The sequence below is a fragment of the Chionomys nivalis genome, chromosome 17, assembly GCF_950005125.1.
Source record: "Chionomys nivalis chromosome 17, mChiNiv1.1, whole genome shotgun sequence".
NCBI classification, from domain to species: domain Eukaryota; kingdom Metazoa; phylum Chordata; class Mammalia; order Rodentia; family Cricetidae; genus Chionomys; species Chionomys nivalis.
Window position 1 is genome coordinate 58,948,777 of NC_080102.1, and position 11,115 is coordinate 58,959,891.

The window sequence follows — 11,115 nt, forward strand, 5'->3', positions numbered from 1 at the left end:
GAGTCAAAAAAAAACTAACCTTCGGAGCACCCACTACAGTCTTCTCTCATCATAACCTGTCTTAACTTACAAAGGTCTACAGACCCTACCCCCTTCTCGAGTTCTTTCCCTTCAGGTGGCACTGGTGGAAGATGCCAGTCTCACATTTCAATGCTGCCCACCCCTTAATGTTTCAAATCTTCTACCTCAACCTAATGTAAATGATTCCCCATCTCACTCCTGCGTCGAGGTCCTGGAAGACCTACTGCCTCACCCCTCACATATTCAGGAGGGCAGTCTGTCCCAGGCTACTCATACCTGGTACACGGATGGCAGCTCCTTTCTATGTGATGGGACTCGCAGAGCAGGTTATGCCATAGTATCAGACACGGAGATAGTTGAGGCAAAGGCACTCCCTGCTCATACTACTAACCAGCAGGCTGAGCTGATAGCTCTTACCCGTGCCTTTCAGTTGGCTGAGGGGCAATCTTTAAATGTTTACACAGATTCTAAATATGCGTTTCATATCCTGCTGTCTCATGCGGCCATCTGGAAGGAGCGCGGGCTTCTCACAACGAAGGGAGGCTCTATTACCAACTCAGAGTATATCATGGACTTACTAAAAGCTTCCCATCTCCCTAAAGCTATAGGAATTATTCACTGCCGGTCTCATCAGTCTGACAGCTCTATTGTCTCCAAGGGAAACAATCGAGCTGACAGAGCCGCTAAGACAGCAGCACTCCAGAGCCCAGGCCTGCCTCAGCTACCTCAGGGAGTACTAACAGCACAGCCCATGGCCTCGCAGACACCTCCTGACACCCAACAGATCCTGTCCTACCTGCACCAGCTATTTCATCCCAATGAAAGAGCTTTACTTAATTTTGTAAAAATATATATTAAACCAACACCTGAGGACATCAGGTTCCTAAAGGCTACCACTGCCTCCTGTGAGATCTGCCAAAAGTCAGATCCCAGGACCAAATATCGTAGCTTTCCTTTCCCTACTCACCAAGCCAGGGGCTCCCTTCCGGGAACTGACTGGCAGCTGGATTTTACTCATATGCCCACAGTTAAAAAAATTAAATATCTCCTGGTGTTGGTGGATACAATGTCTGGGTGGGTTGAAGCTTTCCCCACCTCTAACAAGAGAGCCCAGACAGTTTCTGATATCCTCCTCCGAGAAATTGTTCCGCGGTTCGGGCTCCCAACTTCTCTTCAGTCAGATAACGGCCCAGAGTTTACTTCCCAGATTTCTCAGAATCTGTCTAGGGCACTTGGAATCCCCTGGAATTTTCATATACCATACCACCCCCAGTCTTCAGGTAAGGTAGAATGGACTAACCGCTCTTTAAAGGATGCCCTCGTTAAGATGTCACAAGAACTTCACCTCGACTGGGTAAGGCTTCTGCCTCTGGCCCTTCTCAGGCTTTGGGCTCTCCCAAAGGGCCCTCTTTTCATTTCACCCTTTGAACTCATGTATGGGCGGCCAGTTTTAACCCCTGGCCTCCCATCGGGAACCTCTCCCCTTCCTGATCACCTGCTCACTCCCCTCCTTTTCCACCTACGTTCACTCTGTGGGACTTCACGGATCACTCACTACCTCAACCATGTGCTAACACATGTCCACCGCCGGTTAAAATAGGAGATAAGGTTTTATTCTCACCTCCAGGTCAACGTCCCTCACCCCTTTCCCCTAAATGGCAGGGTCCTCTCAGGGTAATTCTTCTAACTCCCACAGCTGCCAAGCTCGAGGGAATTCCTCACTGGATTCACCTGTCACATCTGAAACCGTTCATCCCTACAGCTCAGAACAATCCTCCTTACACGGTAACTCAGACGGGACCATGTTCCCTCAAGTTCCAAAGGACAACAGGTCCAACCCCCTCTACTCCAGCCTAAGGAAAACAATGGTCTCATTTTTCATTTTTTCCTCCTGTGCTAATACACCCTCCCTTTTCTAAATTCCTAAATAACCATCCAGTTGTCTCTACAGGAATCATTATCAAACACAGAGCCAAGAGGTTCAGGTGATAAGCAAATGCTTAACCAAGTTCCTGACATAACAGGTTTGTCACTGACTGCAGCAGTGACTCCTAAAATGTTAAGGAATATATGATTAAAATCTATTTCTTTTGAGACATTTTCTTTAAGCTCCAAGACACCAGCCGGACCCACCTGGACAAAGCAGACACAAGCAGAACGGAATAAGTATCATTCAATTAACGGAATAAGTATCATTTACCTTTTTTATTCTTATTCTTAACCCCTGGCCTCCTGAAGCCCACCCCCTCCACCCCAAATCTCCCCTCTAACTTTTTTTCTTTCTACTAATGCAACTTTTGTTTTCCAGCATCCTAACGGTGACCCAGCTACTCAAGAGCCAGACAGATACAATCTCCAGACAGATGCGATTTCTTCAATCAGCCACTTGATGCCAGCGGACAAAACATCGATATGACATCATCAGGACAATAGGACGCTCCCCGGACCCCTCGACGCCCAAAGTCAGCAGGAAGCAGTTATGAGATACCGGGCTACGCCTCTATTCCCTACCCGTTAAGACCCTCAACCCCCCCCCTCAATTTTTTTTTAATAAAACCAAAAGGGTGGAATGTTGTTCCTTTGGAGACAAGGCCACGCATGCGCAAAAAATACAGTCTCCAAGTGGACTACAAACCCCAAAATGCCCAGAGCCCTTTAAAAATGGGCGTTCCAACCCTCTCTCCCTCTCTCTTCTCTCTCGCTCTCCCCTCCTCTTTCCCTTTCGTCTCTTCACTCCCGCTCCTTGTATGTTACCCTCCCCCATTAAAGTTTACCCACGTGGGACCCCGCGTGTCTCGTCTCTCCTTTCCCAACCCCGCACGTCTCGTGTCTCCCCCTCCCGAACAACACCCCCACATAAAAAATAATAACACATTTATTGAAACCTCCATACTTCACGGACACGGTCAGACAATTATTACTAGTACTCAAGAACTTGCAACCTCTGCTCTTGTATGCTTTATCAAGATCAGTAGCCACTGTAGAAGCTGGTGAAGTCTTTCTTGGAGGCTGAGCGCAGGCGACACTTCTCATTCAGCAACTTCACATTTAGTTAACTGATCCTGATCGGTTGGAAGGTCCACAGCCTTTCAACTGTCCCCAAGCCCACCGTGACCTCCAGGGAGTGAAATGAACATGGAGGAATGATGGGTCACAAAGTCCATAGCCTTTCAACTGTTCCCAAGCCCACCGTGACCTCCAGGAAGTAAAATGAACATGGAGGAATGATCCATCAGAAGGCCCACAGCCTTTCAGAAAAGGAATAGCTGCTTTTCTGATGAACCCTAACATGCAAACAAAACCAATTCTAGAGGCTCAGGTCTCAACATGTCTGGATTTAAAGGAGTTAAGTCTTTGTTGATGGCAGAAGGTGAGGAGGATGTAAACATGAAATTAGAATTTTTTACCCCACAAGATATTTTGTGTCAAGGTGACCATATGTGTCAATCTTCGAAAATACCTCATGGAAGCCGAGAGGAGTTATATTAATTACGTTTTCATTTATGTGATAAAACATCTTGCCCCAAAAAGACTCATGGAAGAGAGAATTTATTTTGGCTTTGGCTCCAGAGGGTAAGAGTCCATCCCGTGTAAAGTGAAGACTGCTTTTTGGTTTCCCGGCCACTCAGACCCTAATAATCACACAAAACTGTATTAATTACAACACAATGGCTCAGGCATATTACTAGCTCTAAGATCTTGAATCAACCCATTTCTATTAATGTGTGTATCACCACGAGGCTGTGGCCTACAGGTGAGGTTCTGGTGTCTTTCTCCTTTGGCAGTTACATGGCATCTCTCAGATGCTGCCTTCTTCCCTCTATCTCTGCTTGGATTTCTCCCTGAATTTAGTTTAGTTTTCCTGTCTACCTATATTCTGCCCTGCCATAGGCCAAAGCAGCTTCTTTATTAACCAACGGTTAATAAGTAAATAATAAATAAACATATTCACAGCGTACAGAAAGGAATCCCGCATCAATCTTGGCAGGGGAGCCTGGCAGCAAGTGTAGGCATGTTGGCCAGAGCGGGAAGTGCACACCTCGTGTCCTCAACTGCAAGTGTGAAGTGGAGAGAAGGAACTGGAAGTAGGGTGAGACCATCCGACCTCTAAATCCACCCACATGACTCCCTTCCTCCAGCTAGGCTGTACCACCTGAACTGGAACCCAGTGTTCAAATACTGGAGCCTGTGAGGGACATTTCTCACTCCAGACACCGCAGGAGAATTTCAATACTGTCAGGGAAAGGAATTTTCCTCAGACCAATCCAACCTGAGAGACATTTTGTTAGTGACACATGTTCCTTCCTCCTACAAAAAAGAACGCATTCTGTGTGCTAGCCACATATTTTAAAGCATAGGAGTTCTGCATCTTGTAAAACTATAGAAATAGTATTCCAAATGTACACTAACCAGAAGTATGGTGTTATAACACACACACAAACACACACACACACACACACACACACACACACACACTTCCCTTGGTGTCTCCTGCTCCTTCAGCTGCCTATACCTGGTCTGTCTTGGCATCTCTGTTTCTGCAGGGTTATTCCTACCTGCGCCAGAACCAGCTTCCCCCTTCTTGTCTTTGGGAACCTTCTCTCCCATCTTTTCTGGGCCTTTTAGGCTCTGGCTTTGGAGGAGCAGGTTTAGCGGAGTTTAGGGCTCTCTGCATCACTTCACCTTGGTTTTATCTCCATTAGCACCCTCAGCCTTTCTCTTGGGCATGGCCAGAATGTGTGGTGCAATGTAGCTCTGTGTAGCTCTGGCCAGTCTGGAGCTACTGATGTTTTTTTTTTTCTTCACCCTTTCCTCGAGCCTCTTTTCTTTCTGTTGCTGTGATAAACTGTATGATCAAAAGCAAGGGGTCAGGGGAGTGGGTTTATTTTAGCTTATAGGTTACAGTCCATCATCAAGGGGAGACAAGGAGGGAGCATGAAGCAGAAACCATGGAGAAAAGTCCTTTATTTGTTTGTTTCCAGGATCCATTGGACTCAGGACCAAGCACCCCGGGGTAGCACTGCCCGGAGTGGGCTTCCCCCATCAATTAACAATCAAGGAAACACCCCCACAGACATGTCCACAGGACAATCTGATGGAGGCAATGCCTCAGCTGGGGTTCTCCCTTTCTGATGTCTTCCTTTAGGTCCAGATGACAAACACTGGCACAGGCACACAGAGACTGAGTTAGAAAGACCAGGGAGGTTTGTGGCTCAGGCTGTAGCGGGCCAACCTTCCCTGTGCTCTCTCCCCAGTATGAAGAAGAGCTGATGAGCTTGTGCTGAAGACGGTGTCGTGAGAATGAAGTCACAGGCACTGGGGATGGAGCCAATGTTGGCCATGTTCCCGAGAGTCCAGTGTGTAGTAGCATAAGCCATTTTGCTCCCCATGCTTGAGGTCTCAGGTGGCTGCTGGGCTTTCTGTCAGTAGTTACAGTTCACGTTGTCTTTCTTGTGGACATGGTTCCTCCCATCATCCCACACGGGAATTGTTTGAATCTTAGCTTCTTAGTGATTTTCTAAGTGTGCTGTCAGTCAATGCTATAAAAGAGGGTGGGGTAAAGAAAGCTGGGAAAAACTGCTTGTGATCTCTATTTTGTTTCTATCAGGTGAGAGAAAGCGAGAGCCCGTGGTCTTAGAAGCTTACCGGCCCCTCTATCTATAACCATAGAGTGGCGCTGTAGAATTTGGCCTCAGGCAGGAGAGGCATCTGTTTGGGTTCCTCTGTCTCTCACCTATTTGTGCTCTCTGAGGTACTTGGCTGAGAAGTGACTGCGGACATTCGGGCTCTTCCTGCGGTATGCTGACTCTGTTGGTCACAGTTGACATCCACCCTGCACAGCAGCTCCTGTAGTCTGTGCCTGGCCCTTCTCCGGGGGAAACCTAGACAGGCCATGGCCTCTCTGAGCCTCAGTTTCTTCACGTGCATAGTGGAGACAGCAGTGCTTGTTCTGACAAGCCCGTCAAGTAAAACTGAAGGTAAATAACACAGCGTCTGTGAAAGTGCCTTGTAAATCATTGGCATACAGACTACGGTAATACTCATTGGCATACAGACTACAGTAATGCGTATTGGCATACAGACATATGGTAATGAGCATTGGTGTGCAGACTATGGTAATGAGCATTGGTGTACAGACTACGGTAATGCGCATTGGCATACAGACTACGGTAACAGGCATTGGCATATAGACATACGGTAATGAACTTTGTCATACAGACATACGGTAATGTCACTAATTATTATCAGGGCTATTCCAGTGTGACCTTCTTTCCCTCTTCTGGTTCACATGTGAAATCAAATGAATTTTATAATAAAGTGGTACAAATATGTAGGAAGAAAGGTCTAGACATGGTGACACTCACCTGTAACCCCAGCACGCTACCTCCCAAGTAGTGGGATTAAAGCTGTGCACCACCACACTGCTAAGAGTGACCATTTTAAATGGTAGGGAGTAGTGTGATCAAGGTCTTTGACAACCTACCAAAAATCCCCGTTGGCTGTACCTTTTCAAATTCCTTCCCCCCTCTGTCTGCAGCACCACAAGCTGCAGAAGGCCAAGCAGGATATAGCCTACTTGCTCAAGGACTACCAGGAAATCAAGAACTCCAAAATGTGCTGGACATGGAGATTGCCACTTACTGGAAACTGCTGGAGGGCAAGGAAAGCCAGTGAGGACAGGGGCTCTGGGTGTGAGTGGGGGTATCCTTTTAGGTCCTTATTCAGAGATAAAATAGTGTCTCTGTGTGTAGAATAGTGTCTCTGTGTGTAGAATAGTGTCTCTGTGTGTAGAATAGTGTCTCTGTGTGTAGAATAGTATCTGGGTGGACAGAATAGTGTCTGGGTCTCTAGAATAGTGTCTGGATTGATAGAATAGTGTCTGGGTGGATACAACAGTGTCTGGGTGTATAGAATAGTGTCTGGGTGGACAGAATAGTGTCTGGGTCTGTAGAATAGTGTCTGGATTGATAGAATAGTGTCTGGGTGGATACAACAGTGTCTGGGTGTGTAGAATAGTGTCTGGGTGGACAGAATAGTATCTGGGTGGATAGAATAGTGTCTGGGTGTGTAGAATAGTGTCTGGGTGGCTGGAACACTCCAAGTAGAGGAATTCAAAGTGGAATGATGTCACTGTTTACTCATTTTACAGAGAGGGAAACTGAGATCCTGAGGGGGTGGGAGGCTATGCTAAATGACATGAACAGCTTGCAAAACCAGAGGGTGTCAGCTCTGACCGTTCATCTTTCCTCTCCCTTAGGTTGTGTAAAGGCATGGGCTCTCTCAACATCTGTAAGTTGGGTGTGTGGGCATGTGGCTCCCATGGGTGTCCATAGTCTATTAAGTCACATCTAACTGGGAACTGAGCCTCCTTTAATGGAGTACTGGGTGAGGGACAACAGACATGAAGTCTGAGAAATGATAGACAATGGTCCCAAATATTTGCCCTGTATACAGATCCGTCTAACCTATCCATGAAGTTTAAGTTAATAAATGTTTCAAGATCTGAGTGCCTCCCCACACAATTAGTTCTGCAAAATAGCTTGAGCTTTCCATTCCTCATAGATGTTCCGTGTGTGGATCATATGGAGAAATGATACACTTAGGTATGTCAGGGTCTGCAGGTGGCTGGGAACTCCTGGACTTCAGGATCCCACTCTTCATGAAGCCCCTACGTAGGTGTCCTCTGACCCAGCTGCCCCCTCAGCTACATTTCTAGATGGTTCCTGCAGCACTTCCCCACAGCTTTTTCTAATCCTTTGCATGAACACCTCTCAGCGTTGGTTCAAGCAGAATGAAATGTCCAAATTGCTGTGCATGCTTCCCTAAGGAGGGAGCAGCCACAGGCTGCAGTGTGCTGAGGTTTTAAAGGACCGTGCTCCAGGCCCTCAGAGTAACAATAGAGTTCATGATCCTGGGTTACACGACTTCTGATCTCATGTCTCTCTCCAAGGGGAATGGCATGGTCTGTGGGGACCTGGCTTCCCCACCTTTTGTGATCCAGAGGACACGGTCATGAGCAGTGGTGCCCAGTGCTTCTCCTCTGCAGTGGAGGCTTGCTCCAGGATGAGACTGGTGTGATTTGCATAGACAGGCCTGGGGTTCTGGACTCTTGTGTCTGGGAAGAGGCTGGAGTGGGCAGGAAGGATCACCGTTTCTCTCACAGCCCAAATGGCAGTTTAGTAATTTCCCTTTCAGGGCCTAGAAGTAGCTCTCTAGTTTCCTTTTTTATTGAAGGTATTATCCACTGTTTGCAACTGAGCCCTGGGTTGGGTGGGAGCTATGTAGAGGGGCCTACAGAACTGTGGGAGCATCTTTGGGCTGTTCCCTTGGATGAGAGGGGCCATAGATGTTGCTCTGAGGAGGGAGAGATGCAGTGGAGCTGAAGGGAAACCATTTGCTTTACCTGAGACAGGACTCCACGCCCGGAGACACAGTATCCAGACTGGAAACCCCAGTTATCCAGACATCAGGATGCAAAGTCTGGCTGCGGAGAACCAGCAAGACTGATGTGTGGTTGGGGCGGGGCTGCATTTGTGATGGCCATGTGACTCCTTTCCTTCTTCACACTGTATTAAGTCAGTGGTAAGAGGCTTTCCCCTGGTAACCCAAGGCTCAGCTCGCCTCCTTCACTGCTTTCCTCTCCAGCCGGAGCACTGTTTGCTTTTGTTCCTCCGGTGTGGTCCCTGTAGGGCATTTATCTCACACTCAGATCACTGGGTCCATGGGGGTGAATCTGTAGTTCAAGGAGTCATTTTAGGAACCTGCTTTTAAACAAGATCCTGGGATGCCTCTGCAGCAGTGGGCAGGCTGTTGCTTGGTGCAGAGGAGAGAGAGGAGCTGGGCAGTCCTGGCTGTAGAGGAGACTTTCTTTTTGATTCTCGGAGCATCCGATTAATTAGTCTTTTAGCTTCTGCTGCAGGCTCAGAGCTCAGCCTGGAACATGCAGCAGGGCAGGGAGAAAATGAAAGCCCGTGTTAAATCAAGCTCCCACGCAGCTTCTGACACGACATGCGTACGTTTCATTTATTTCTCTGAAAAGCAATGTTAGTGTCCCATTTTACAGAAATGGAAGCCAAGACCCTAAGAAGTGACTGTACTCAAGCACACAGCTGGCTCAGGGTGCAGAGTCAGGATCACTAAAGCACACAGCTGGCTCGGGGTGCAGGGTCAGGATCACTAAAGCACACAGCTGACTCGGGGTGCAGGGTCAGGCTGTACTAAAGCTCACAGCTGGCTCGGGGTGCAGAGTCAGGCTGTACTAAAACACACAGCTGACTTGGTGTGCAGGGTCAGGTATAGAGAATTCCAGCGTTAATTAACTTCCCCTGGCATTCCCTAATAGTTTGGGCTCACCATTCCGGCTTGTCTGATGCTCCCGGACAGGGTCCTACCTGTCCTGTTCAACTAGTTGTTGACATTTCGGTTAAGAAATAGAAGGTGGTGTGGGGCCTCCCTGAGCATCTGTATCATAGCCTCCACTCCCCAGGAACTCTGAGTGACTCTTAGGGTAAGCAGTTCAGACTGCCTGTGTGGGGACCCAGGTTTAAATCTCAGACGTCTGTTGGAGTCTTTTGGCCAATGACTTAGACAGAAGTCACCTTTTCCTGAGCTGACAGCCTATCCTCATTTGGGTTCTAGTTCTGTAATAGAAGACTGACCCAAAGCACCTTACAATCATTGTTTATCATGAAGGGAGATCAGGGCAGGAACTCAAGGCAGGAACCTGGAAGTAGGAACTGAAGCAGAAGCCATGGACGAACTCCAGCTACTTGCTTGGTCCATATGGACTCATATTCTTGCTTTTAATACAACCCGGGAATGCCTCCCAAGGTGCGGCACCACCTTGGTGAGCAATTAAGAAAATGCCCCACAGCCTTGCCTACACACCCCTAGGATAGAAGCACTCTCTCAACTCAGGGTCCCTCTTCCCAGATGACTCTAAGCTTCCGTCAAACTGACTAAAACACCCTAACCAGAATACAGTCCCGGGAAGCCACACATGCGAGGCCTGCTCGGAGTCCCCTCTGGCTGCGTGGGTGAAATAGAGACAAGAGTTTTTGATGGAGAGTTCTGCTTCTTGTGTGCTATTTGATACTTACAAAAAAAAAGACCCGAAAAAGATATCCCCAACAAAGAGGTATTTTCTTAAATTATACGTCTGTTCTTAAGTCATAGCAAAGCCTTTGGGCAATTCTCCCTGTTCTTCTGATGGAGTTCTGACGCCTTGGACAGCGGTCAGGCCACTGAAGGGAAGGGAAGTTCACAATTTCCCTCTGAAGGTTCAGACTGTGTCTGCCAAGACAAACCGATAGACAAGACAGACCCACAGACAAAACGGGAGAAATGCCCATCAATTCATTCACGCGAACACACTCATAAGGAGGATGGGACTCAAAAGGACGAAAAGACAGCCAGATGATTGACTTTCCAGGAGCGTTCTGCTGGCAGGAACCGAATGGATTCTCCTGGGCGGATGGCAGCGGGTTACGGGAGGGGGAAGGGAGAGACGGTCATTAAACATCCCCCTCCCTCGTGACCCTTTAGAGCTTCTTACCAAAGAGCAGAGCAAGTCTGACTGGAGTTTGTTGAAGTTTAGCTGCTTTTCTCTCTTCCTTGATGTTTAATATTTCCGGCTTAAGATCCTTAAGGAGTTACATTTACTTGTGAAGAAATTACCCCAGCCAGGCAGGGAGAAGAAGAGCCTGACGAGATAACAAGAGAGGGGCAGAGAGACTTTGGGAAAGGGGCTCAGAAAACTGGCTGCCCCTGAGCTGGTGCCCACGGGGAGGGTGCTTTTCCTTTGTGATAGGATAGTGATGGTCATGGCAGTAGTGGCTATGTGCTGGCAGGAGTGGTGATGGCAGCAGTACTGATGGTGGTGCCTGGTGGTAGTTATGGTGATGGTGGTGCCTGGTGGCAGTTATGGTGATGGTGGTGACTGGTGGTAGTTATGGTGATGGTGGTGGCTAGTGATAGTTATGGTGATGGTGGTGACTGGCGGTAGTTATGGTAATAGTGGTGCCTGGTGGCAGTTATGGTGATGGTGATGCCTGGTGGTAGTTATGGTGATGGTGGTGACTGGCGGTAGTTATG

The 11,115-nt window shown here is 47.9% G+C and overlaps 1 pseudogene; it reads right to left on the reverse strand.

Moving 5' to 3' along the window:
• Positions 1-2,989: 2,989 nt before the first annotated feature.
• LOC130888442 (non-histone chromosomal protein HMG-17-like) lies at positions 2,990-4,749 on the reverse strand (annotated as a pseudogene).
• Positions 4,750-11,115: the final 6,366 nt, after the last annotated feature.